Genomic DNA, 23,900 nt, shown 5'->3' on the forward strand with positions numbered 1-23,900 from the left:
TCTGTGTTGCAGTATAGACAGAAGTTAAGAAACAATGGTTCTGAAATCAGAAACATCTGCATTCTGGTCTGCTACCTGCCACTTAATAGCTGAATGAGTTGGGTAAGCTGCTTCTTTCTTTCTTTTTTTTTTTTAAGATTTTATTTATTTATTCATGAGAGACACACACAGAGAGAGGGAGAGACATAAGCAGAGAGAGAAGCAGGCTCCCTGAGAGGAGCCTGATGCAGGACTCGATCCCAGGACCCTGGGATCAAGACCTGAGCCAAAGGCAGACACTCAACCGTTGAACCACCCAGGAGTCCCTAGGCCGCTTACTTTCTTGAAGCCTGTGTTTCCCATTCTGTACAATTGGGCTATTGATAGTGCTTACCTCATGCAGTTGTTACTGAGGAGTAAATGAGCTAATATGTAAGTCCTGTGGCACTCCCATGCAGAAGGTAGATCTGTGACTCACTCATTCCTGTAATCTGCTTTCTACTTATGACAGGGCCAAGGAACAAATGATCCATCTGGCCAATTTTTTTTTTTTCTTCAGGAAGCTGGGGGAAGTCTCCCGATGCTATATTTAAGTGAACAGATATGTAAGAAGAGCTATGTTTACCCCTACTCCCTTCATATACACACCCTTCCCTTGCTGTGTATCTTAAGAATCTTCTATATGTTTTGTACTGTAATTTTCACCTCTACCTTTAGACATCAGTTTCATCCTTGCCTAGGTTAAGAGGGCCAGGAAAGTGTCCTGTAGTATCTCTGGTACCTAGTGTTTGCTGGGTGGTGGCTTTGGCATCTGGCATTGAGGGCTAGTGATTAAGCTTCCTGGCTCAACCAGGCTTTGTCAAATATAGTTTTCATTTACATGAGCTCATTTGCATTCCCACTCCCATGGAAATGAAGACAAAAAACAAGATTTTAAATACTTTTTAGGAATGCTAGATAGTAACCAGTGACATTTTTGGTGGTGTGTGTGTGTGTGCAGGGGGGACATTTTGACACTCATCTTACCCAGACTGAATGCCAATTGGAGCTGCATTAAAATGTTGTCTGTCAAGAGGCCTGTGACCTAGTTTGATTCTCTGGTATCAGCTTACATCAACATACGTCTCACTTGGGCCCTAAGTCCATTCACATTTTCTATTGAGGTTCCAAGAAATTCATACCAGAGCTATCCCAGTTTCAGAGCAATTGTATTAACATCATTGCTTCATATGAACAAATATTGACCATAGCCTTAATTTCTTACTTTTTTATCCCTTAAAGAAATATAAAAAGACACTATGCATCTACGTGCATAGTGCATAAAGACAAAAATGCAAGTTTCTCTTGTTATTGATAGGATAAATTGATAATTTATTTGAATTCATAATTTGGATAATTATGTGATGACTCCACACTTAGGACATTTATATATTATGAACCTGGAACTACATTGTTCTCATCATAGGTGGAGCTATTTCATTCTCTGAGGGATGAGGAGCATAATGGCCTGGGGGCTCAGTATTGGATGTTTTAAGTATGATTGAGTCAGAGGAGAAAGTTTTCTTCATTGAAGTTTTTTTGTTTAGGCTACACTCTCTGCCTCAAATTTCTCTTGCTCTTGAGTGAGTGTGTGGGGGGAGGGGCTGGTGGAGAAGAACCTAAAAATAGTGTTTGAAAGGGTTGCCAAGATTTTAGCTTTGTGTTGGAGAAACCATCTGCTAATCTCATTGCCTGAAACCAAATTCAAAGACTTTCTGAAATGAGGGTTCAGAAGAACAAATGTTTCCAGGCTGATGTCCTCCAAGGCATCAGACCTTCTATCTTGTTACTGAGGAGATTAGGTGGGCAAGAATGAGCCTGTGGCTTGGCCAGGCCAAGGGCATTCACCTTCCACTTCTGTGCCTGAGTACTGTTTGGTATGTAACTTTGCCCAAATCTGCCAGAAGTTTGTAGGATGGTAAGTAGATGAAACAGTTGCTGTGTTGCAAATGAGAGAGTGTTTTTTTAAGTTTAATAGATATATGGTATGATTATTATTTTTTAGAACCACAGGCAGGAAGCCTATGAGGCATCATTGTTCTGTAGCAGGATGGTAATTTTCTCTTCGGCAGGTTCTCTCCCCTATTCCTCCACCCAGGAACCTGTTGTGGCTATCTCTCCTGTAGTGCAGAGTTAAGAGTCTGGGGAATACTAGTTAATTGCTGGGTAGATAATCAGAATTATAAAGGTCAGTGATAACAGGCAACAACTCACTTGTTCATGAACAGCAAGAAGTGACAAAAGAAATTTATCTTGAAAAAAGCACCTCAGAAACATATTGAGCTTATTTTGTCTCCCTTGGGCTCTGTCTGCCCATCTTTACTTGCCCCTTTCAGTTTGTTTCGGTCCCATTTGGGGTTTTGCTTTTTTGGTATACCATGCCACTGTCCTGTCCCCTTTGTTACTCTTCTTCCCTCAGTAACACTCATGCAGACAGGACCATGAGCACTCCTCCTGTTTATGTTTGTTAATCCCTTTCCCTTTCTTTCTCATCTTTTCCATTTACTTTTCTTTCTTCATCTCCTCCTATGCCTTAACCTCAATATTTACTTTTTTCCCACCAATAGAACTGAAGTACAGCTGGTACAATTAACCACATTTTCATGTGCTTGCATTTTACCTGCTTCTGCAAGACTCCTTGTTCCCCACTTCACAGACCTAGCCAATTGTTTCTGTAAATACCTGGTTTGGAGGGGACAGGGAAGGTGCCTCACTGGGCTCACGTGCAGCACTCTGTGTTCCTAGTGCTGGGCCCCACTTGAGCTTTACTGCTTACTTGTGAAGTCATGTGGTACGGAATGCCACTGCTAGTGCTGTCCATGGCACAGGGTGCAGGGTCAGGCTCCTCGTTCTCTAGAGGCTATGAGTCACTGAGTGACGCACACTCCTTCTGACTGCTGCCATGCTGTGTCCTCAGAAGTAGAGAAAGTGTCCTATGCTCCATCTTGGGCCATACATTTCACTTGGGACTGAAGCAACTTTCTTAGTGGCCTGAATCAAATAGTCGAGAGAGCACAATCAAAAAGGGGTTTTGGGGGAGACTTTGAAGGAGGGATTACTTTCAAAGGTGTTTTTAGTTGTTAATGGTTCACATAATATTTTTGCTGCCTCATTAATAGTTACATAATAACAGTAATCACACTAACTTCTATGTGTTGGGTATACAAATGTGATAATTGAAGAATACTCAATGCTTCTTTTTGTGACTTAGAATTAAATCCCCAAAGCTTCACATGTCCTATGAGGTCCCTTGATCCCTAGAATCTGTCCAGCTTGATCTGCAAACTCTCCACCCTGCCCAAACTCTGCCTTCCTCTTGTTTTGCAAAATGGACCAAGCTGTTTTCCTCCTCAGGGCCTTTGTACATGCAAAGCCCCGGAACTTCTCTCTTTCTTCTCTTCCTTCACATAGGTAACTCATTTCTGAGACTGTAGTGTCATTTTCACAGAGCATGCTTTACACTCTCATACCACCGTCTATATTTTCTTCATAGAATGATGACAAATAAAAGAAGGCAACTGAGGAAGCTTTTGATGATAGTGATCAATGTAAGTCTAAGTACGTGAGGTTTGGTGGGAGTTGTGGGTGGGGTGGGTTTATTTATATAACTTGTGTGATTGTTTAATATCCATCTCCCCCCCTACTACATGACTGCAGGGATCATGTCTGTTTTTGTACATTGATGTTTCCCCAGGCCCAGAACAAAAGAAACTAAATATCCACTTACATTCTGTGTTACCTTTTATCTCTACCTCAGTTCTATAAGCAGAGATTAACAAACTATAGTCCATGAACCAAATCTGGTCCATTAACATTTTTGTCGGTAATGTTTTATTAGAAAACAGCCATACCAATTTGTTTATGTATTGTCCAACCAACTTTTGTGCTATGAGGGCAGCATTGAGTAGTCACAAGATGGACTCTTTTGTCTGCAAAGCCAAAAGTATTTATTCTCTGGCCTACTACAGTAAACGTCTGGCAACCCTTGCTATAAGGCTATGCAGGATCTCTATTTCACAGAAGAGGAAACTGAAGATCAATGAAGCTTTAGTAACTTCCTCATATCTAGATTTCAAGTGACAGAACTGAGAGTCAAAGCCATCACACACACCCTTATTGTCTTTTCCCACAAACTAGATGTCTTTGCTGACATATGCTTAGGGGAGTAGAGCAAATTTCTGTAGGAGAGGTGACACCTGGTCTAGATCTTAAAGAAAAAGTTGGAATTCTGTAATGGACAAGAGAGGACAAAATATTCTAGGCTGAGACACAAAGGTATGACGGAGCTTGGTATGTTTAAGAGATAGCTAGTCAGATTGCCCAAAACATAGTGCTGGTGATCATGGGAACAGTGGGGGAAAATTGACAGGAAAGGAGGCAGTTTGAATGAGAGGAACTAGTCACAAATCTGGAAGCCTGAACTTTTATCTTCCAAGCATGTGATTTCTGCTTTGCTTGTACATCTTCTCTATCAGCAAAATAATTTGAGCATTTCTTCTAAATACATTTATTTTTCATAAATTATCTACATTTAACACAATTAGTACTATATCATATGCATTATAAAATGTACGAATATGAAAATTTAAAAAAGGTAACTGAAAATAAAATGAATATTTAGAATAGTTTTTATTTTAGTTATTGATGATTCATAATACCTTTTGGCTGTCTTATAGTAATGATGATGTTTAATGAGAGTGATGTTAATGAATACACTTAATTATATTTGAAAATCTTGGCTTAGCATTGATACTGCTGTTTGAAGTTATCATTTCAAAATTAGCTTTCTTTAATATGCAGTTTTAACAGTATCACAGTTGAAAATGATAACTTACAAAGATACATGGATTCAAATGAAAGAAGTACATTGTTGGTTTCACTTACAAATTATGATAATTATTTTTCAAAACTATCCACCAATTATGCAAAAGTTTTCTTTTAATTTATCTGGTATGTTTATACCTTCCGTGCTGTCAATTGCTTGTCAATATGCAAATGAATTTGAGTGCTTTGTTTTCATATTTTACACAATGTGTTCACAATATGTTCATGCCACTGAAACTGTTCACCTGGAATTTTTTAACCAGTTTAGGAAATCATGAGTTTAAATATGGCAGTTCTTAAAGATGATACATGCCATTTCCAGTAAAAAATCATGTAACAAAAGAAAATATTCTAAACATTTGTTTTCAAAATGCTTTCTCCAAAGCCAGATTTCTCCTGGCAAGAAGTTGTTTCCTCTCTCTTTCTCACACCATCCATTTACCTAGAAGAAACAGATTTTGTACTTAGTTTTGTAAGTTAAGGTATGTCAGTAATGGTTCTGATTATCTCATTTTTGCTTTCACCTCCTGTTGTGCATGACTCAGAGTTCAAACTGGGAATGGGAGAAATGTTTGTCTTGTGACTTTCTGATTATCCACAGCTTCTTTGAGAGACCAATGTACCATTTGTCCAGCTTGTGATAGTTACTCTAGTAAAAGTATTCCATAAAACCTGTAAATCCATTTTGCGTGAAACATGTAAATTGAAGTGTGATGTAAAGTGCTTTGGTAAATCGATGATTGAGGGCTCCACTGTCAAATACTGGAAATCAGTTCATATTTTAAATATTAGAAATCCTTAATGACTTTCTTATATTTTAGGTACCTAAAAATAGAAGTTGTAACATTTTACTTCTGCACCCTGATGGTTCAACTTGTTTATCCCCTGGGCTCACGTACCTTATTTTGGAGACCACTGCTCTGAGTACTGGAAAGCAAATCACAAACTACTAAATGGGAGGTAGTTGACATGATCAAGTTCAATTCATCTTTGGGATTATATTTTGTGGCTTTGTGTCTAGACATTTTATGTATTCAAATTAATAACTTAGCTGGATTTAAATAATACTATCCAAACGTCTTCATAATATGCAGCCACTCTAAGCCTCATGAAATCTTGTCCAGTCTCATTAGTATCTAGATGCCCCCTGAAGTTCTTTGATAACTCCAGGGGCTTTACCCTTTAGGTTGGAGAATAATATGCTTTAGATACAAGGAGAGGACTGAGGTGACTTAAGCACCTCAGTATAGAAAGAAGAATAGTTGTATTCTGCAGGAGTCAGGGCAAATGCTTTTTGTGACCCTATTAAAACTGAAGATTTAAGAGGAAGAATTATTAACTCTGACTCCATATTAAAAAAAAGTGGAAGAAAAATTAAAAAATGAGAAATGACTCTAGGTTAAGAGTTGCTTGAGGAGTTATGCCCTTTTTAAGCCTTAATGAATTTTTTAATATAAGCATATGAAGATAAAGAACTAACCACTGACCTTGAAACAAGGAGAGAAAAAAATGGATTTGGTCCCTGAGAAATAGAAGTTGTCAAAACAATACCTACCTAGGCGAAATTTAATAGTCATTTTGGATAAAAGTGCTGTGCTAGTTTATTTTGCAGACCATGTACCCAATACATAAGGGACTTCATCCCTTGTTAAGCCTGCAGGTTTACTTTTGAGAGAAGAATTTTCATTATCTCTTTAGGAAATACTTATATAGAAAGTTTATTGCTTTATTTCCAATTACTGTAATTGTGTGAGTTTAGAAGACAAAACAAATTTAAAAATTTAAAGACTACTCTGTGTAGCTGCAAATGGCTTACAACATGGCATCCACGTAGAATCATGCCTTCCAAATTCTTGAATGGTTAGAAGTCTTTTTCTTGAGAAAGAAATATATATGTATACAAAATGTCCAATTGGAATCTTAACTAAGGTACCATGATATGATGAATATCAGACACCAGAATGAGTTGTGAGACAGAGCATCTGTTTGGAATTTCAAAGTAGGTGTTTATAACCTGGTTTTATGACTTTTCAATCCTCGACTCACTTTGAGTATTGAAAAGAATTGAGAAAGTTGTTGTTTGTAGACAGGGGATTTTTTGTAAGACTTCCTTGGAGAAAGGTGCTGGATGAGTTGTGAGTTTTTACCCTTCTATTATCAAGGGAGAGGGTCAGAAGATACCTGTCTCTTGCTTCTGGCCCTCAACAAGACTACTTGGAGATTTTAAAGTGTGTTCCCTGCAGTTAGACAGGTACCATGGACAAATGTCTGTCTTTTGCAAGGGGAATCTGGAATATGATGGATGGGCTACCCAGCTGCCTTGGCACTGGAAGAGTGAGTTGTTTCTGATACACTGGGATTAGCCTATATACCCTGAATTTGCAGGAATTTCTCATGTTGTGAATCATGCATGAGAGAGAGTTGATGTGGTGGTCATCTTTAGTCTTGTTCAATAGTGCTAATTTCAGGAGTGATGGCATCCTCAAACAGAACACGCTTTTGATCACTGATGGAGTCCTTGCAGCTGTAGAAGGAATCGGTGACCAGCCAGATTGAAGATGCATTGCCCGAGTCTGAGAAGTAGCAACAGAGGATTACAATGCTTGAGAATCCCCAAGGAACTCTCAAATGCGCCTCAAAAATAAGTGCTTTAAGCACTCAACAGATGCAGAGAATGTGAAGCTGTCTTGTAATGTTATCAAATAAAACCTTTCTTTTTCCCTTCCTTCTCTTGCCTTCCCCTACTATAGCTATGGCAGTAGAGTAAGATGAGGTTTTGGAAGCATAAGGCAGGGACAAGAAGGGAAAGATACGATCAGATGTTCTGATTGCCAAATTGAGCTTGTTCTTGTGACCTAATATCTCTGGGGGCATTTTGCAACTGAAAATGTATGGCACTGCCCAAGGTTGCATCTAGGGACAGAAGAACTTTCCTTTACTGAATAAAGTTTAAACATTTAATAGAAAGCAAAAATAGATACTAACTTAGATAGTAGGTAATTATATTTCATGAATCCTTCCTGTTCAATATCCTGGTTACATATTCATCCCTTACTCAGGGTTCCCAGAACAATGAAATACTAGGACATAGGGAAAGCCCTGCCCTCAGTGATCTAGGGACCTGGAAGCAGGGTTTATATGCTATGTTTCAGTCCCTTTCTTTTTTCCTTCTGGCTGCAGCAGCAGAACTAGGAGTAGAGTGAGATAATGTTATGGAGTAAGCAATGAGTGCTATTTCTTTTGTTCTGCAAGGAGGGATATTTGGCAGCATCACTTGGTCTCCTCGCTAAAGAGCTATTGAAGGGCTGTTGGGTGTTGTACTCCTGAGGCTTAGAAAGCAATGCAATGTCTAATGCAAAAATAACCTCTCACAGTATTATTATGTGATTTTTTTTTTTTTTTTTTTTTACAAAAAGAGATGAGGAAATTAGATAGTAAACACTGAAGGATTCAGGAATGAGTTGTTTGTGATTCAGGCAAAAGTCACAGCATCTTACTAGTTCAGAATGAGAAAAGTAGTGAGACTCCATACAGTGCAGGGATTAAGATTACAAGTTTTGGAGTCAGGCTGTCAGAGTTTGAATTCTGGGACAGAATAAGTCTAAGTCTCTATTTTCTCATTTGTTAAAGGGATAAACTGCTGATTTCATGGGATTATTATAGAAATTAAAGATCTCCTTATAGAGTGCCTGCTGTAGTTCCTGTTACTTGGTAAGTGTGAGGTAATTGTCAGTTAAGATTATTATTATTTTTAATCTTAAAGTTAATTCTCACTGTTTGAGGTAGTTATGTTCTATACAGTCATCATGAACATTGAATTAGTAACTATTAAACCATTGCTCCTAGGTGAAATAAAGGGTTAGGTTCCTGTGAGCCTCTATTCACAGTAATTTCATTAACTGATCAATATAAACTTTGTTTTATATGTGTTTCTGTTTAAAGACACCTTATTTAATATATACTATTGACTCATTAATTAACTCCTGGATAACTCATGTCTGAATGAAAATTATCTAATGCACTTATTTTCTCTGTAAGGAACATTATTGTCCTTAGGAATACCAGACAGTGCTTCAACACTACATTTGGGGGCTATTTTAAACAGTGAAATCACCAACAAAAAGCACACAAATGTCAAAAACATATGTCATTAACTAGACTGCAGAAGCAGTCTAGCTTATAATGTAAGATCCAAGGGTTTACCTGGGTGACTCAGGTAGTTAAGTGATTGCCTTTAGCTCAGGTCATGATCTGGGGGTCCTGGGACTGAGTCCTGCATTGGGCTCCCTGTTCAGCCATGAGCCTGCTTCTCCCTCTCCCTCTGCTTGTGTGCATGCTCTCTATCTCTCCCTGTCAAATAAATAAATAAAATCTTAAAAAAATATAATATGAGAGCTGAAACAAGAAGGCAGTGTCCCAGCTTGTTTGTTTGACCTCAGCTGGGAATGTGCATGTTGAGCAACTCAAATTTTTGCTTCTCTGCTTATGTCTGTGAATTACTGCAGAAGCACAACAATATTGATTTTGGGGTTACAAATAACTTTTAGTAAGTAGGAAAACTCACAAATATAGAATCTATGAATAACGAAGATCAACTGTATCCGGGCAATAAGCAACTGATGATTCAAGGTCTGCTTGAACATCTCTAGCAAAGGGAGAATGATATACAGACACAATTCATTCTGTCCTTGGCCAGATCAGTTTTATAAAACTTGCCAAATTCTACCCCATGGGACCTTGAAGTAGAACTTCAACATTTCTTTTAAATGACAGTCATTTATATGCTGGAAGACAGCTACTCTGTCTCCTTGGACCTATCAGTAGATTAGCTATCTCTATTTCCTATAGCTATTCCCCAAACAATAATACTTTGACTGCCCTCACTATTCTGTTGTCCTTCTTGGAACATGGTTCAGTGTTTTAGAATCTTAGAATCTTTTTTAGAATATGAGGCCCATGACTAAAGCCGAGTATCTGAGTGCCAGGTGAGCCCTGATCATAGTCCCAGAGAAAACTGACAATTACTTTTCTCATTCCACATGCTATATTTTGATACACAATTTTAGAGTTTATGTACAGAGATTGTTAGTGCTCTGTAAGAAATGCAGTAGTGCTCATGCAATAAATATACATTTATGAACATTTCCTTGCCCTGTGCATCCAAATGTGGTCATGTGACTAATTCTTCCCTATGGGATATGAATGGAAATGATATAAACCACCTCCAAGTCTGATCCAAGGCCTCCTAAAGCTTCACCTCAGGAGTTGTGTGATTCAGATGACATTGCCACACAATGGAAGCAGCCCTGAGTCCTGAGTCACCACACTGCTGAGAGCTGTATGGAAGAACCATTCAACCCATTATCAAACTTAGCATGACTGTGAAATACAATTTTATTAATGTTAAACAGTAAGATTTTTGGCAGTTTAAAGTGTTAATTACAGTGACAAATATAATCTATAATATTTTTGTGGCCAATATTGTGCTTTTGATGCCCACAGAATGTACTATAAGCTAAAATCCATTGTTATTTTTTAAATTTTATTTTTAAAAAAGATCTTATTTTTTTATTTGAGACACACACACACACACACACACACACAGAGAGAGAGAGAGAGAGAGAGAGAGAGAGAGAGAGAGACGGCTGGAGGAAGAGGGGAAGAAGAAAGAATCTGAAACAGATTTTGTGGTGAGTACAGAGGCCAACTGGGGCCTTGATCCCACTAACTGCAAAATCATGACCTGACCTGAAACCAAGAGTCAACTGCTTAACCCTGTGAGCCACCTAGGCACCCCCACTGTTCTTTTTAATACAGGTTGCTACTTAGATACATATTCCTATCATGAACTTGCTGATTCTTTTGGACTGAAGCCCAATATATCACATTTTTCCCTGTTAGATTTTATTTTTTAGATGTAGTAATCCCTTTTTAGCTTCTCAAGAACTTCTTAGATCATGATTCTTTTAAGCAGTTATCCTTTTGAATTTTGTGTCTTCCACAAATGTGTAAGCTTTTAAACTTCTTATAGATAAATACTTTATTATCCAATACACTGGGCCTTGGTATTCAGACAATGAGATACCAATCTTGAGAATGACTGGTTGGTTCCAACATTGTTCCTTTTTTTTTTTTCTCCCTCTTTTATGCTTTCTATTCTTCAATGTAACTACTTATTACCACTGTAGTAAGTTATCGCAGTAACTTAATGTAACAACTGATTTGCATTTTTTAAATCCCTCTTTATTTTGAGTCTTAATCTATTAGTCTCTAGATAACAAATTATTCCCTCTCCTTGAGAAAATACCTATCAATAGTCAAGGTTATGTTGTTCTGGAATTTGATGCCAGGGCCCAGAGAGGAAACTTCTACCCTTTGCCATCATCTGCAAAGCAAAATATTCTATTACTAATATTCTCCTCTTCCAAAATTCTGTTACTTGTAAAAAAACTTAAAAAACACTATTGTGTCCTCAAGCTGTTTGTTTTCCTAGTGTAGTGGAAAACCATTGCCCTCAGAATTAGAAGACTTTGGTTTGAGTTCTAGTTTTTCTAATTGCAAGCTTAATGAACTTGAAAAATTATCTTAACTTTTATGAACTTCAGTTGTTTTTGTTTTTAAAAAAAATTGTAAATAGGATTATTAGTTCTCATCCTGGATCTCCTAAGATTGTGTGAGGATTTGAAGGAGTGAAGGGTGCCAAAATGTTCACAGCTAGATGAGTGGTAGTGTAGTTGCTATCTGTTCCAAGAATGCTTCCTGAGTCTTCTTTTTGCTGATCCTTCACCCCTTCATGGATCCATAGGAATGTGTGGTGATCAGTAAGTCTGATATATTTTGGCAGGTCCTCAGATATTACCCTGTATATCTGTCCCAAGAAGAGAATAAAAACTCCCCACTGCCTGTATTGGATCTATTCCTATTGATTTTCATCCCTCAAGGGTAGATGAGGGCACCAGCTGTGAGACTGCAAGCACCAGAGTTATTATTGATGGGCTCTACTGCAGAATTTTCACTGTCTCCTCTAGATGCTCCATAAAAAAAAAGCATTTTATGGCCACAGAGATCTGGGAAATGAGGGATCTGTCTTGGAGATTTACAGTACAACATTAACATATTAAAGGCTCTGAGAAATCCTGCAGTAAAGAAACCCATTCAACTTTATTTAATTTAGTGGTTCTTAAAATTGTCTGACCTTGGAACTTTTTTCTATTAATGTCAAATTGAACTAACTTTCAATGGAAGCCTCTTCTGGAAATGTTGGCCTAGGATAGTTAACAAGTAAACATCTCTCAACGGATAATAAATGACTATTTTTATTCTGATCTTTCCCCCAACCTGACCCTGTCCCAGCAATGTTTTGGAGAGAGCTCACAAACCACTATCTGTGTATCAGATTGTTAGATACCTTCAGTAGTTCTTTACTTTCATTCCCTCTGCCCTGCCAGTTCTCCCAAACCAGCATATTTCCTCCCATGACGCCATCGGTTAAGTAGTGTGGCATCAAACACTGTGGGATGCTCTGTGGCTTTTGTCTGTGTTACTGAGAACAGGTTCTAAAGGCTGGAGGAAGGAACATAGGGAGTATACTGGGTAGCCTCCATGTGGCCATCACTTCTGCTTCTTTCACAGACATAGACAATATAGTACCTTGCACAGACATAGTACTTGTATTAAACATAGCCAATTAGCCCAGGAAACATGAGGTTAGGGCAAATTCTTACCTATTCCTGCAGTCCTCGTGTTTTCTATTATTGTCTACTCCTCAGGATTTTACTATGATCCCTGATCAATTTTAACAAAATGAAACCACTGAGATCTTGAACTCTAGGTTTTCATTTTTTTGACATGAGTGTCTAATTGCTCACCCTCCTTCCCCTCTCATTCTACATTTGAAACTCAAAGTCAGCAGATTCTTAGCTCTGATTATAGCCTCCTTTGTACACTAGGACATCATTACTTACCATTTTTCTTTGTTTCTCTTCTGCCCAGATAATTCTTTTCCATGACATCTTAACATGTAATCACTTGATTATCTGTTTTATATTTGTATTATCCCAGTACATTAAGTTTCTCAAAGATTACTCATGATTTCTTTCTTTCCAGATCTATGAACTTTTCTCAGTTCTTATCCATTTTGACTCCTTTAGACATTTGATAATTCTGACTACCAATTTTTAAAAAATCCTCTTCTCGCTGACTTCTATAGCAATGTGCTTTCCTGTTTTCTTTCCCTGCCCTTTTCCTATATCCTTTGCTAGTTTCTATATCCTTTGCTAGTTCCTTTGCTATATCCTTTGCTAGCACTATGCCACTCTTTAATCTCATTCCTGTTCCTGTTTGCCAAAGTAAAGCAAAAGCCAAAGCCATGTTCTCTGCTTTCGGTTCCCCAATGTACATCTCTTGACTTCAGCTAGCACTTCTATGTTGAATGGCTTTCAGATCTGCATTAGTCATCTTGTTTTTTCCCTTGCTACAATTACACATTGTCAACCATCTGCAATATTAGGAAAATCAAAGGCTTTCGCTTACTTCTAAAATGCGTTCTTATATCTGCTTTATTTCTGTTTTTTTTTATTTCTAAGTTTTTGCTTAAATTCCAGTTAGTCAAATACAGTATAATATTAGTTTCAAAATTTTGTGATTCATCACTTACATACAACACCCAGTGCTCATCACAGCAAGTGCCCTTCTTAATATCCATCACCCATTTAACCCATCACTCTACCCACCCCCCTCCAGCAACCCTCCGTTTGTTCTCTGTAGCTAGGAGTCTATTATGGTTTGCTTGCTCTTTTTTCCCACATGTTCATCTGTTTCATTTCTTAAATTCCACATGTGAGTGAAATCCATATGGTATTTGTCTTTCTCAGACTGACTTATTTCGCTTAGCATAATATACTCTAGCTCCATCCACATCAATACAAATGGCAAGCTTTCTTTCTTTTTGATGGCTGAATGATATTCCATTATATAACACACACACACACACACACACACACACACACCACATCTTATTTATTCATTCATCAGTCCATCAGTCCATGGAGAGTTGGACTCTTTCCATAACTTGACTATTGTTGATAATGCTGTTACAAATATCAGGGTGCATGTGTCCTTCAAATCAGTACTTTTGTATCCTTTGGGTAAATATCTAGTAGTGCAATTGTTGGATCATAGGGTAGTTCTATTTTTAACTTTTCAAGGGACCACTATACTGTTTCCCCAGAGGCTGCACCAGTTTGTGTTCTCACCAAAAGTGTAAGAGGGTTCTCCTTTCTCTGCATCCTCACCAATACTTGTTTACTAGTTAATTTTAGCCATTCTGACAGGTTTCAGATGGTATCTCATTGTAGTTTTGATTTGTATTTCCTTGATGATGAGTGATGTTGAGCATCTTTTCATGTGTCTGTTAGCCATCAAGATGTCTTCTTTGGAAAAATATCTATTCATGTCTTCTGTCAATTTCTTACTGGATTATTTGTTTTCTGAGTGTTGAGTTTGATGAGTTCTTTATAGATTTTGGTTACGTTTAACCCTTTATTCAATATGTCACTTGTAAATACCTTTTCCCATTCTGAAGATCGTCTTTTAGTTTTGTCAGTTGTTTCCTTTGTTATGCAGAAGCTTTTAATTTTGATGAAGTGCCAATAGTTCATTTTTGCAATTGTTTCCTTTGACTCCAGAGACATATCTAAGAAGTTGCTATAGCTGAGATCAAAGAGATTGCTGCCTATACTCCCCTCTAGAATTTTGATGGTTTCCTGCCTCACATTAAGGTCTTTCATCCATTTTGAATTTATTTTTGTGTATGTTCTAATTTCATTTTTTTGCATATTGGTGTCCAGTTTTCCCCACACCATTTTTGAAGAGATTGACTTTTTTCCCATTGGATATTCTCTCCTTTTGTCAAAGATTAGCTGACCATATAATTTGGGTCCATTTCTGGGTTTTCTATTCTGTTCCTTTGATGTATGTGTCTATTTTTTTTAAAGATTTTATTTATTTATTCATGAGAGATAGAGAGAGAGAGAGAGAGAGAGAGAGAGGCAGAGACATAGGCAGAGAGAGGAGAAACAGGCTCCCTGCAGGGAGCATGATATGGAACTTGATCCCAGGACTCTGGGATCACACCCTGAGCTGAAGGCAGATGCTCAACCACTGAGCCACCCATGCGTCCCTATGTGTCTATTTTTGTGCCAATACCATACTGTCTTGATCACTACAGCTTTGTAATATAACTTGAAGTCTGGAATTGTAATAACTTCAGCTTTACTTTTCTTTTTCAATATTGCTTTGGTTATTCAGGATCTTTTGTGGGTCCATACAAATTTTAGGATTGTTTGTTCTAGCTCTGTGAAGAATGCCAGTGGTATTATGATGTAGTTGCATTAAATGTGTAGATTGCTTTGGATAGTACAGTCATTTTAAACATTATGTGTTCTTCCAACTCATGAGCATGAAATGTTTTAACATTTCTTTGTGTCCTCTTCAATTTCTTTCATTAGTGTTCTATTGTTTTCAGAGTATAGATCATCTACCTCTTTCATTAGATTTCTTCCCAGGTGTCTTATGGTTTTGGGTACAATTGCAAATAGGTTTGATTTCCTAATTTCTCTTTCTGCTGTTTCATTACTGGTATATAGAAATGCCACAGATTTCCGTATGTTTATTTTGTATCCTACAACTTTACTGAATTCATATATGAATTCTAGCATTTTTTTGCTAGTGTCTTTTGGGTTTTCTCCATAAAGTATTTTGTCATCTGCAAATAGTGAAAGTTTTACTTCTTCCTTATGGATTTGAATGCTTTTTTATTCTTTTTTGTTGTCTGATTGCTGTGGCTAGGACTTCTAGGGTCACTATTATTAAAAGTGATGAAAGTGGACACCCTTGTATTGTTCCTGACCTTATGGGAAAAGCTCTCAGTTTTTCCCCATGGAATATGATTATAGCTATGGATTTTTCATAAATGGCCTTTATTATGTTGAAGTATGTTCCCTCTAAATGAACGTAGTTGAGAATTTTTATCATTTTTAACCATGTTGTACTTGGTTAAATTTTTTTTAAAGAATTTATTTATTTATTCATGAGAGAAACAGAGAAAGAGAGGCAGAGACATAGGAAGAGGGAGAAGCAGGCTCCATGGAGAGAACCTGATGTGGGACTTGATCCTGGGACCCTGTGATCGCGCCCTGAGCCAGAGGCAGAAGCTCAACCACTGAGCCACGTAAGTGTCCCTAAATGTTTTTTTTTTTTTTTTGTATCTATTGAAATGGTCATGTGGTTTTTATTCTTTCTCTTATTGTTGTGATGTATGACATTAATTGGTTTGTGAGTACTGAATCACTCTTGCATCCTGGGAATAAATCCCACTTAATCCTGGTGAATGATTTAAAAAAAAATATATATATAGTTTGATTTGGTTTGCTAATAGTTTGTTGAGGATTTTTGTATCTCTGTTTATCAGAGATATCGCCTGCAGTTCTCTTTTTTTTGTGGTATCTTTATCTGGTTTTGGTGTCAGGGTAATGCTGACCTCATAGAATGAATTTGGAATATATCCTTCCTTTTTTATTTTTTTGGATAGTTTGAGAAGATTAGACATTAACTCTTTGTAAATATTTGATAAAATTTACCTGTGAAGTCATCTTTTCCTGGGCTTTTGTTTGTTGGGAGTTTTTTGATTATTGATTCAATTTCATTGCTGGCAATCTGTTCAAATATTCTGTTTCTTCCTGATTCAGTTTTGGAAGGTTATATGTTCCTAGAAATTTATCTATTTCTTCTAGGTTGTCCAGTTTGTTGGCATATAATCTTTCATAATATTCTATTTATATTTTTTTTGTATTTCTGTGGTGTTAGTTGTTTCTTCTCCTCTTTTGCTTCTGATTTTGTTTATTTGAGTCTTCTCTGTTTCTTTTGATGAGTCTTGCTAAAAGTTTATCAATTTTGTTGATTTTTTTCCAAAGAACCAGCTCCTAGTTTCTTTGACCTGTTCTATTGTTTTTTCATTCCAATCTAATCCTTATTATTTCCTTCTTTCTACTGGATTTGGACTTTGTTCTTTTCTAACTCTTTTAGGTTTTGTTAAATTGTTTATTTGAGACTTTATTTTTTTGTTTGTTTCTTGAGATAGGCCTGCATAGCTATAAACTTCCCTCTTAGAACCACATTTGCTGCATCTCAAATATTTTGGGCAGTTGTGTTTTCATTTTCATTTATCTTTATGTATTTTTTTATTTCTTCCTTGATTTCTTGGCTGATCCATTCATTGTTAAGTAGCATGTTGTTTAACTTCCATCTATTTATGTTCTTTCTAGATTTTTTTCTTGTGGCTGATTTTTAGTTTCATAGTGTTGTGGTCAAAAAAGATGCATGTTATGACTTCAATCTTTTTGAATTTGCTGAGATTTTTTTTGTGGCTTAACAGGTAATCTATTCTGGAGAATGTTCTATGTGTGCTTTAAAAGAATGTGTATTCTGCTGTTTTAAGATGGAAAATTCTGAATGAATCTGTTAGAGCCATCTGGTCCAATGTGTCATTCAAAGCAATTCTTTCCTTGTTGAGTTTGGGTGATCTGTCCATTGATGTAAGTGGTGTTAAAATCTCCTATTATTGTATTACTATTGATGACTTCCTTTATGTTTATTATTAACTGTTTTATGTATTTGGGTGCTCCCCAGTTGGGTGCATATTTATAATTGTTATATCTTCTTGTTGAATTGATCTCTTTATGATTATGTAGTGTCTTTCTTTTTCTCTTGTTACAGTCTTTGTTTTAAAGTCTCTTTTGTCCAATATATGTGTTGCTACTCTTTCTTTTCACTTCCATTTGCATGATAAATGCTTTTCGATCCATTGACTTTTAATTTGCATGTCTTTAGATCTAAAATGAGTCTCTTGTAGTCAGTTTATAGATGGGTCTTATTTTTTAACCATTCTGTCACCTTTGTCTTTTGATTGTAGCAATTCATTTATATTTAAAGTAATTATTGATAGGTATGTACTTATTGCCATTTTGTTACTGGTTTTATGGTTGTTTTTTAAATTTTTTTAAAAATTTATTTATGATAGTCACACAGAGAGAGAGAGAGAGGCAGAGACACAGGCAGAGGGAGAAGCAGGCTCCATGCACCGGGAGCCTGACGTGGGACTCTCTCCTGGGTCTCCAGAATTGCGCCCTGGGCCAAAGGCAGGCGCTAAACCGCTGAGCCACCCAGGGATCTCCTATGGTTGTTTTTTAGTCCTTCTCTATTCCTTTCTTCTCTTACTCTCCTCTCACTGTTTTGGATACCTTTCTCTTTATTTTTTGCATATCTATTAATGGGTTTTGATTTGTGATTACCATTTGATATACATATATAGATAACATCTTAGGCATATAGTAGTCTATGCTAACCTGATGGTTGCTTAAGTTTGAACCCATTCTAAAAGTGCTAGTTTTACTCCCACACACACATCTTAGGTAGGTGGTATTGTACTTTACATTAAACCTTTTATTTTCTGAATCCCTTAACTGCTCTTTTTATAGATATGCTTAATTTTATTGCTTTTGTTGTTCCTACTTTTTTTTTTTTACTCCTGCTTACACTCTTTCCTTTCCACTAAAAGAATCCTTTCTAACTTTTCTTATAAGGCTGGTTTAGTGGTGATGAATTTAACTTTTTTTTGTCTGGGAAACTGTATCTCTCCTATTCTGAATAATAGTCTTGCTGGGTAAAGTATTCTTGGCTGCAGGTGTTTTGAATATATCATGATACTCCCTTCTGGCCTGCAAAGTCAGCTGATAACCTTATGATGTTTCCCTTGTATGTAACTGTTTTCCTTTCTCTTTCTGCTTTTAAAATTCTCTCTTTATCACTGTGTATCTTGGTGTGGACCTACTTAGGTTGATTTTGTTGGGGGTTCTCTGCTTTCTGAATTTAGAATTCTGTTTTATTCCTCAGATTCAGAAATTTTTCAGCTAGTATTTCTTTTTTTTTTTTTATTTTTTATTTTTTTTTTATTTATTTATGATAGTCACAGAGAGAGAGAGAGAGAGAGAGAGGCAGAGACACAGGCAGAGGGAGAAGCAGGCTCCATGCACCGGGAGCCTGATGTGGGATTCGATCCCGGGTCTCCAGGATCGCGCCCTGGGCCAAAGGCAGGCGCCAAACCGCTGCGCCACCCAGGGATCCCTCAGCTAGTATTTCTTCAAATAAAATATCTTCCTCCTTTTCTCTCTCTTTTCCTTCTGAGGTCTCTATAATTTGAATGTTATTATGCTTGATAGTGTTTCTGAATTCTCTTAATCTAGTCTCATTTATTATTATTTTTTCTCCTGTTCAGCTTGATTGCTTTCCATTACTCTATCCACCAGTCACTGATGTGCTCTTCTGCTTCCTCTAGTCTACTGTTTACTCCCTCCAGTGTATTTTTAATTTCAGCTGTTGAGTTCTTCATCTCTGATTAGTTCTTTTTTAAAAAATATTTTTCTGTTTCTATATTTTTTCTTTTTTTTAAAAAGATTTTATTTATTTATTCATGAGAGACACAGAGAGAGAGAGAGGCAGAGACACCGGCAGAAGGAGAAGCAGGCTTCATGCAGGGAGCCTGATGTGGGACTCAATTCCAAGACTCCAGGATCATGCCCTAGGCCGAAGGCAAGGGCTAAACCACTGAGCCACCCAGGGATCCCTCTTTTTATATTTTCTATCTAGCTTCTTATTGAGGATCTCACTGAAATCCTCTACTCTTTTCTCAAGTCAAGTGATTATCTTTATGACCGTTACTTTAAGTCTCTATTAAGGATATTACTTTTATCTGTTTATCATCTTACTGTGATTTTGTCCTGTTCTTTCTTTCTTACTTTTTTAAATTTTAAGTTTTTATTTTAATTCCAGTTAGTTGACATACAGTGTTATATTAATTTCATGTGTACAATATAGTGATTCAACACTTCTATACATCACCCAGTGCTCATCAGGACAAGGGCATTCCTTAATCCCCATCATCTATTTAACCCTTCCCTTCACTCTGTCCCCTCTGGTAAACATCAGTTTGTTCTCTATAATTAAGAGTCTGTTTCTTGATTTGTTTCTCTCTGTCCTGCGCTTTCATTTGGGACATATTCCTGTTTCCTCACTTTTTCTAATTCTCTGTGTCTGTTTCTATGTATTAGGAGAATCAGTTACATCCCATGCTTTTGAAAGTAGTGGCCTTATGAAGAAGAGGTCCTGTGGTGCCCTGCATTGTAGTGTTCCCCATTCACTAGAACGTGGTGCTTCAGGGGTATCTCTTATGAGTGTTATATGTACCCTACTGCTGTGGCTGAGCAGCATTTGCCTTCAGTCCAATTGTCTGCAATGGCCCTCTTTGCCTGTTGTGTGCAGGGTTTGGTTCCTGAGTTATTTTTGGTGAGTTTGTGGCCACCTTGGGCTTTAGTTGGTTCAGACCAGGCATTTGCTAGAACTGCAGTTACTCAGAACTGCAGAGTGCACTCTGTGTGTTGTCCCCTGAGAAACTTTCATTAGTGGATAGAACCTGAAGTCAGACCAGATATCTACCCCTAGTTCACTGCTGGGGCCACAGTTGAACTGGTAGATGTGGTTACCTTCCCCTCTCCCTGAGACAGGAATCACTTTGGAGTGGTGCTAACCCCTATTGGGGCTGTTTGCACACTGCCACACTTGTGGTGCTGCTTTGGATGGACACCTGCCTAGGCAGATGTGGAGAGGACAGGTTGGCAGGAGAACATGGTGTGGGGTGTTGGCAAGGTTTGTGCTGTTCTGCTGTGGGAGAAGACCTGGAGCAACTCTGGAGAACTCTTGTGGAGGGCAGGTTGGGGAAGGTGACTCTGCAGAAGATTGTGAGGGGTAGATGGTGCTGCTCGCAACCTAGGTGAAGAGTATTTGTGCTGTGCTGATTCCCACACATGTCTATGTGTCTAGACTAGGGGGGACAGGAAGAGAAATGGCACAGCAGGCTCTTTTGTTCTTGCAGAAGTCTTCCAAAAATCCCTCCCCTCCAGCACATGCTCAGAGATTAGTACATAAATCTCCCTGCCATATATACTAGGTGTTTTCAAACTGCTGCTTCTATGCTGTATCCTAGTGGTCCAGTTTGTTATGTTGTCTCTTTAAGAGAGCCTGCCCTGCTGGCTCTCTCATATTGGAGTGTACCAATTCTTAAAGTTCCAGGTGTTAAGCCCCAATGATTGTGAGGAACACGTGAAGTTAAAATCCTTTGGTTTTCAAAGCAAATGTTATGGGAATTCATCTCATTCCAGGTCCTCACTATCTGGGGTGCCTGCTGTGGCATTTGTTCCTCTCCGTTTTTTGTGCCTTCAGTGTCCCCCCACTCTGCAGACTTTCCTCAGGTTTAGCCTGGTTCTCAACTATGTCTCTGCCCTTCCTACCCTTTTTGACATGGCCTTTTCTCTACATTTAGCTGTGGAGAGTCTGTTCTGTCAATTTTCAGGTTGTTTTCTTTTCTGGATTATGTATGCTGATATGGGTGTCATCTAGGTGTTTCTGTGGGATAAGTTGTGGTTTAGGTTTAGGATCTTCCTACTTCACCATCCCGTGGAAGTCCACTGCTTGAAGTCCTAATCTTGTTGACTCCTTGTTTTACCTCTTTAATCCCAGGGTCTCTTTACTTCAAATAATCTAGCCACCAAGTTCCCACAGCTATCAATCACTCTCCCTCCTTGCTTCCAACATTGCCTACTGTACCAAGTTAGGTCCATTTGCTTGTTTTTGACTTTTGACATCTCCTATGGACTATTCTCTCCCACTATTTTTTCAATGTTTTTCTTGATTTTTTAAAAATTTTTATTTATTTATGATAGTCACAGAGAGAGAGAGAGAGAGAGGCAGAGACACAGGCAGAGGGAGAAGCAGGCTCCATGCACCGGGAGCCTGATATGGGATTTGATCCCGGGTCTCCAGGATCGTGCCCTGGTCCAAAGGCAGGCACCAAACCGCTGCGCCACCCAGGGATCCCCAGTGTTTTTCTTGATTATTATTAAGTATTTCCTCTGCCAGCAAGTGGGCTTTTCACTCTTTCTCTTCCTTGTACTTTGCTTTTGTTATTCTTTATACTCTTCATCCATTGGAATCATATTTAGCTGTTAAGGTAGTGTCAGTGCTACTTTCTCTATAAAGGTATTTTTTCACTTTTTCTAACATTGATTTTCTCTTCCTTGAGTTTCTATTGTGGTGACTGTCAGACTACTTAAATCAACATATAACTAACTATTCTCTAAATTTTTTCATTACTTTCATTATTTATTTTACCTTTCTAACTTGTGAGCCAGGGTGACATCTTAAATGTCTTAGCCATGTATACATTATAAGCATTACATAAATATTTGTGCATTGGCAACTTGTTCTTCCATGTTTTTTATAAGTTGATCCAAACTGATGACTACTTGAATATATTGCTGCAGTAATTCCTTTGGTCCAGTTAGGAATGAAATTATTTTTCCCACCTAAAGAGATAAAATATATACCCATCATATTAACAATATTTATGTGAATCCCACAGATGTTACTACAAATACTTGGTTTACAATAAAAGTTTTGGAATTCAGTTCTAAATGATAGGGTAGGGTTTAAAGAAGTTTGATAATGAAGGCATTTAAAATAAAAATGTAAATGAATGTATGAATACGCTTCAGACTGAGTCCCACAACCTTTTCAAAATGAATTGCAAAAATAAGGATTAAAATAATTTCTCAGGCTCTTACTGTTAAATTATAGTGAAATGAAAGCATTTAGACAGGGGTTATAGGCATTGCATTGTTAATTATAGTGGTTGCATTTGCTTTTGTTCCAGTACATTGTAATTAATGAAGATCTACAGCTCTGTGCTTTGTCTTGGAAAGCATACATTGTTTTCATAGGCATCAATACAACTACTATATTCTTCATTTATTTCTCAAGAATAACTTCTTTTAACCCAGGGAAGCCCATTGTTGAGGCAGGAACATGAAAATCACAGCAAGGTTTGAGCTTGGACAGATCAGAGAGCAATTGACTCTATTCACATGTACGTAACCTTGTCTTGACACCCCATAAATGTGGTCTATAATGACATATAGGACATTGTTTAGACCAATTCAGTAATGATAGTCTAATCATGCTTTTAAAAAAATTTTCAAGTCCTAAGAATGACTTTAATATGAGTGAGAATTTAACAATGGCATAAATTAAAATCTCAACCTGGATCTTGGTTCAGCCCTTGTGATTATATCATTTCATGATTGTATCATTTTGAATTGGAGAGTATAACAAACTATTTTGGGAAGGGAGATAGATAACTAAAAGGACCTCAATCTTAATGATATCAATGTTTTGTGAGCACTAAATAGGATGAGCCAACCACAAAAGGGAGGTGAAGTTAAGATTTCTGCCTCTTATTAGAAGTATCACATAAATGTAGAATTACTGATAAAGAAAATATTCTCCATCTTTTGCCCTGTCTGGTCCCATTTGCTAAGATCCTTCTGCAAAGGGCACTAGCTCCAAAAGAAAAGGTAATGGATTGGACTTGGCACATGGCCCAGCAGAAACCTGACAGTTACCTCCCTACAGCCTTCATGAACATTTGAGAGCTTTGTGCTGCTATTATTTTGAAATAATCAGAGTGCACACAAGAGTGAACATACAAATTGTGCCACTTGATCCTTCCTCTCTGCTCTGCAGGGACCAACATGGTCCCCTATGGAGATATGGATGGCAGAAAAATCCTTCTGTAACTCCTCCCAAATTCCCTGTTGGAGCTGGGCGTGCAGCCTACGAGGTGTTAGGAAGCACTGACTGATCACCAGTGCCTTTCTTTGAGGCCCCTGGTTCATGTGTGACTCTCTCTAACTCTCTGAAATGACCCCTGATTGATGTTTGAAGCCTCTAAGAATTCTCAGGGATGCAAATGATGGGCCATAGTGGGACAATAAGATGGGCAACTCCTTTAGGACTGAAGGGTTGATGGTCCTTTGTGACTTAGGGCCATAGATGAGTGTACCGTCTCCTCCACATCCATAGAGAGTTACAAGCTAGGAGTTGATAAGAGC

Source organism: Canis lupus, chromosome 12 (assembly GCF_011100685.1).
Source record: "Canis lupus familiaris isolate Mischka breed German Shepherd chromosome 12, alternate assembly UU_Cfam_GSD_1.0, whole genome shotgun sequence".
NCBI classification, from domain to species: Eukaryota; Metazoa; Chordata; class Mammalia; order Carnivora; family Canidae; genus Canis; species Canis lupus.